This window comes from Gadus chalcogrammus, chromosome 15 (genome assembly GCF_026213295.1).
Source record: "Gadus chalcogrammus isolate NIFS_2021 chromosome 15, NIFS_Gcha_1.0, whole genome shotgun sequence".
In the NCBI taxonomy this organism is placed as follows: domain Eukaryota; kingdom Metazoa; phylum Chordata; class Actinopteri; order Gadiformes; family Gadidae; genus Gadus; species Gadus chalcogrammus.
Window position 1 is genome coordinate 11,675,498 of NC_079426.1, and position 6,049 is coordinate 11,681,546.

A 6,049-nucleotide genomic window follows, 5' to 3' on the forward strand; every position below is an offset into this window, starting at 1 on the left:
GATCACAAGCTAGAGTTGAATTGCTTGGCTTGGGTAAAGATGAGTACAGAGTGGACATGTTTAGTATTCATGTGTGTTGGATACAATAATCATTCATTCAAAGCAAAATATTAATAAATACATGCAAGTAGTTACAGGACTCTCAGAGAGAAGGTATTTCTCCTCTTTCTCTCCCCTCTCTCTCCCTCTCTCTCTCTCATTCCTCCCTTTCCCCTATCAGAACCGTCCCTCTCTCCTACCCCTCTCTCCCTCCTCCCTCTTGTTCTCTTCTCCCACTCTCCTTCTTCCTCTCTCCCCTCCCTCTTATTAGCTCCCTCTCTCCTTCAATCTCTTTCCTCCTCCCCTTTTCTCTATCTCTCCTTTACCTCTCCCCCCTTTGCTACCCTCCCGTTCTCTCTCCCCCTTCTCACGCGCCTCCCTTCCCTAATGCTCCCTCTCTCTCTTATCCCTAGCCTCTCTATCCTTCCACCTTGCTTACTTGTTCCTCCTTCTCCATCTCCCTTCCCTTCACCCCCCTCTCCTTCTCTCTCTCTCTCTCTCTCTCTCTCTCTCTCTCTCTCTCTCTCTCTCTCTCTCTCTCTCTCTCTCTCTCTCTCTCTCTGTACAACTGTCTGTCTGTCTGTCTGTCTGTCTGTCTGTCTGTCTGTCTGTCTGTCTGTCTGTCTGTCTGTCTGTCTGTCTGTCTTTCCGTCTTTCCGTCTATCTGTCTGTCTGTCTGTCTGTCTGTCTGTCTGTCTGTCTGTCTGTCTGTCTGTCTGTTTCTCTCTCTCTCTCTCTCTCTCTCTCTCTCTCTCTCTCTCTCTCTCTCTCTCTCTCTCTCGCTCTCTCTCTCTCTCTCTCTCTCTCTCTGTATGACTGTCTGTCTCTCTCTCTCTCTCTCTCTCTCTCTCTCTCTCTCTCTCTCTCTCTCTCTCTCTCTCTCTCTCTCTCTCTCTCTCTCGCTCTCTCTCGCTCTCTCTCTCTCTCTTTGCAAGATTCCTCTCCTCAGGGGCAGTTCTTTGAACCTTTCAGCCCAGTTCAGGAGGAACAAAAGCAAACAAATCACATTGTCCTTTCAGGAATTTCTTCTTGTCTTCCATCGCCTTTCATGGCCCCTCCTCCTCCTCTCTCTCTCTCTCTCCTTCTCTGGGACCATGCTTTGCCCTGGCAGCCGCCACCACATTCAGGGTCTCCAGAAGTCAATAGCCTCCTCACATCCCGGCTTGACAAGTCAGGAGGATACACGCTAATCCCTTTAATCTGGCCTTTCTCCTGCGCGCAGCCACAGGGAGAAAGGCAGCCCAGAGAGTAATCCTGTCGGGGAGACAATAGGATTAAGGGCCCGACCCCGGCCACCGACAATCAGGTACCCAGTGACTGATCTCTGGGTCCAAAGCAGCAGCCCGGGCCACTTGCTTCAATGTGACTTATTTTGTAATGGTGGTGGGGCGGAGGGTGGAGGGTGGAGGGAAGGGTGGTGGCTGGGGGGAGTCTTTCTTTTAAGAGGGGCCGCTGGAGGTCCTCTTACCTCTCTGACAGTCCCCCCCCCCCCCCGAGTGGAGACCCCCGGGAATGACTGACAGGTAGGAGAGGAGGGAGGGGGTGCTTGTGCTGTTGTAGGGGAGGTGGTGGTCAGATATAGACTTGTGGTAAGGACTGGTGGTATGCGTGTTTGTGGTGTTGAGGGCAAGCGTGCACGGATGCGTGCATGCGGACACAAGCGCTACAAGTTGGCTGTGGACTGTTTCATCATATCGCTCATTCATCAGGGCGTGGACAGTGTGTGTAGTCCTTTTTCTAAGATGTGTCTTGTGTCTCAAATTTAATGGACAGAAGTGTTTTCATACCCGATCAGGGGTTTATAACAGATCCTAGCTGGACTAACTCCATCAACGGTTTGCGATTCTCCCCTAACCTGTTTACGCTCCTATTTCTTGCTTCTTTTGAGAAATGTGTTTGTGCACCATTTGGAAGAGTCCCCATTATTAACTGTAAGCTTTGTTTGTTCCCAGGCTCACCTGTATGTCACTTTGAATTAAAGAGTGTGCCAAACAATTTAAATACGAGTAGCCTATGACTGCGTTAAGATTAAAAAAGTATAGATCTTATTATAATTGTTGTATGGATCCATTTTACATTGCACTGACTCATTGCCATCCATGCAAGCTTACATATATTTATATATAAATATATATAAATACAAATAAACATATAGATACACCTGTGATATTAAGAATGTATTGTCAAATGTATTTAAAAGACTAATATGCAGATTTAATGAAATATATTTTAACCAGGTTGCAGCTGTATCTTTCCTCTTGTTATGAAATAAGACAATAATAACTTATGATGTTTTAAGCTTCCATAATATCTATAAGATACATGACGATACATTATTTTATAATGTGCGTCAGCCGTCTGCGTCGCCGTTTCCACTTGACACAATGTCAATGGATCACATTGCCCACTAGATGGCAACATTGGATCAACTATCGCTTCGTTCGGTGGAACTGAGGCCTAGTAGTAGAGCCTGCCACATAATCCATCACCTGCTGCCGCCTTGCAGACCACGAGGTTACCTAGCAGGAGTCCTAGCAAGAAGCAGTTTCGTCTTGTTGACGCACTACGAGGAAATCAAACCTCAAGTTGCACTGGGAAGACACCCGATCCCTCCGTCCCCCCGGTGTCTACAAGCCCATGCCTCAGTTATTCTCAGGGAAACAAGCCTCATGTCCGTGGAAGAAAGCAAAATCCTTCTGGTCCATTCAAGTCCAATGAACTTGGCCAAAGAAAACAGTGGTGGATTCTTCACATCTTCTCGTGTTACAGCACCGGTCCCGCTAAGTGCTCGGGGATAAATTACAGGTTAGCCATTGTGTTGCAGGGAATGAGTCACAGGACGGTGGATTTCCGTCCGTGGCAGGTGTGTGTCGGGCCAGTGGCGTGGCCATAAATGTGAGCAAGAGCAGCACTTGTCCATGAATAGGGCGTAAAAAAACGCCACGGAAATCGCCATGTGAGATAGGCCTATGGGTTAAGCGAGTGGGTCCTTCAAGAAGGGCCCCGAAACCACCCTAAAATCCTCAGCGCTCTTTAGTTGAACTCAGCAGAAACACAATGACAAGACGACGGAACAACAGAATGGACAGGTATGCCCTTAATCACATCTGCTAAAGCCTCCCTCCGACGGGGGTCCGCGGGGAACGGTGTTATTGGTTCTGCGTGGCTTAGTCTCTCTGGGGGTCCTTGACTTTGGGAACCCAGACAGCTCTTCAGTGGGTTAAACGTATCAGAGGTTACTATAGAAACCACAGTGAGAAAAACACATTTGAACACAGAAGTAATCTTTTGACTGATTGAGCGTTGACTAAAAGTAGGCCTACTTTATTTGACATAATGGTATATTATTGAGCAATGCAAGAAAGGATTTGGTGCCAGGTTAAATCTGTCCCCTTGAATATACAAAAGACGCGAATTCCACACAATATCTATAGACTTTGGATAACTCTTGTGGTTAACGTAGCTTTGATGTGAATATTTCATAACAGATGGATTACGCGACACGGAGAGGAACCGATTATGCTAAAATCTGAGTTGAAAATTATGCAGATCTGGGCATAAATAATTTGTGACATCACAAATAGATCTTACCAATCACGATCACTTTGCTAAGATACACAACTTACAGGAGTATTATGTGTTAACAGGGAACATTTAGCACACATAAAAAATGTATACAAAAAAACACCTAAGTAAATGAATCCTGATTCAATAAAAGGATCAGGATGAACAACATGCAGGTGGAAGAGCCCTGAGGCCTGCTTGGGAAGGAGCATGTTGAAGGCAAGTTTAGAAACGCACTGACAAATTGTGTCTTTCTGTTGTCAGGGATTTGAGGCGATCAGGGACCCCAGGGTTTATTGGACAATGTCCGACTAAACACGTGCAGCTTTGTACTCAGTGACGTTATCCTCGTCTCAAGCGGATAATGTCACCTACGATAATGCTCCTGTCTCCTCCTAAGTCCTCTTCACCTGGACCAGCTGGGAGGGGAGGGGCAGGTGCCCCCCACCACAACCCCTACCAACCAAGACCCCCCCTCCTCCACCCCCAGCCACCACGACCCCCCCCCCCTCCACCAAGACCTCCCCGTCCACAGAGACCCCTATCCACCAAGACCCCATCGTCCACCACGACCGCCCCCCCCCCGTCCACAGAGACCCCCCCTCCACCACGAGCCCCCGTCCACACACACCTTCCACCAGCAAGACCCCCCCTCCACCAAGACCCCTCCCTCCACCCCCGACTACCCCTCCACCACGACCCCCCCCCCCCCTCCACAGAGAGACCCCCCCCCCCCCTCCTCCACGACCCCCCGTCCACACACACACCTTCCACCACCTCGTGCACAGACACGAAGCCATGTCACTCAAAGTCACGGACGCCGGAGGAATGGCGTGTGTGTGTGTGGGGGACGGCACACATGTGTGTGTCAATGTGTACCTGAGGTGGAGGAAAGACACCTCCAACTTCGGGCCTAGAATTCTAATTGAAAATACTTTTAAGAAATTGTTACTGTTTCTGGTACATTCAGTCTGAAAACAATTATACAAGAGGTCTAACTTGTTTTCAAGTTTGCTCCGACGGCGCTGTGGTCACACCACAGTTCATTCGTTCTTAAATACCAGTGAAATTTCCAACAAAACAACATCCCACCAAAATGGGCGGCATGTTGTTGTGAACCCCTCGTCCCCTCCCTTGATTAATTCACCCTTGGTGGGGTCCCCGGGGGCCACATCTCCTGCATGGGTGTGCAATGTGTGTACGCACCCTGAACACACCTCTAACGTGGCCCCGAGATATTAGCTAATGGAACAAAGTCGCCCAGCATATGATCTAATATATGCCATTAATGGCCAGAAAGGAAGGGTCACCATGATAGACACTGGAATGACAAGGCACTGCCCCACACACACACACACACACACACACACACACACACACACACACACACACACACACACACACACACACACACACACACACACACACACACACACACACACACACACACACACACACACACACACACAGTAAGAAAAAGCTTGGATTGCCAACAGAAATCCAACACTCCGGATAACCTACAGGATGAGCAGAGTGAAGGGTGAGAGTGCCGTTACCGTAGTGATTGTGTCTGCGACTTTTCAGTGATTCAGCAGATGCTTCTAACCACCTATATATGAAGAATCTTACATTACAGCAATGATTGGTTCTCTTTCCACACACAGACCGCTAAAAGGTCATCCGCAGATGTCACCACCTTCCAGCCGAGCTACAGTGAGTGAACAGTCCATATATTTACCCATTCAGCGGACGCTTTGATCCCAAACCACTTAGTGGCTTCAGATACATGTCACAGAGGACCAGGTAGAGGTCAGGGGTCGGGCTCATGGTTGTACTACACAGGCAGACTGTGGACATTGGGGATCAAACCCAGCACCTTTCAGGGTGCTAGACCAGCCTAGCTGAAAGCACCCACCCCCACCCTCTCCATCAATCAAAGCAGATCCCTGCATGTGATAGGTGGATTTAGTGGGTCAAACCAAGGAGCCCTTCTCTTTCTGGGGGGGCGGGTGATCCCAGGTGCAGGGGGGTCATCGTGTGTGTGTGTGTGTTTGTTAACCCAGTGTGTTGCCACGGCGACGGGATGAGGTTGTCGAGGGGCTAATGTGACTTGATCCCTTCAAAGGCTACGCGTCGTCGACCTGTGTGTTCCTGGATGCTAAGGTGTTAACCACACGCATTAGAGAGAGAGAGTGAGAGTTGAATGGAGAGAGAAAGAGAGAGAAAGAGAGAGATAGATGGCGAGCCAGTGTTTACGTGTGATTCTGCGTTGTCCTGCCGAGGTGCCTTCAGGCTCAGGGATTACTGTGTTTCAACCTGTATGTCTAAACCAGGGGCCAGGGACTGTCAGCCTCAACATCCCCAGCTGCTAACGGGCCCTTCCAAAAGTATTTTCATGAATGACTCCATGATGACATCACAGCTCAAGGGCCCCAAGTGAATGGCC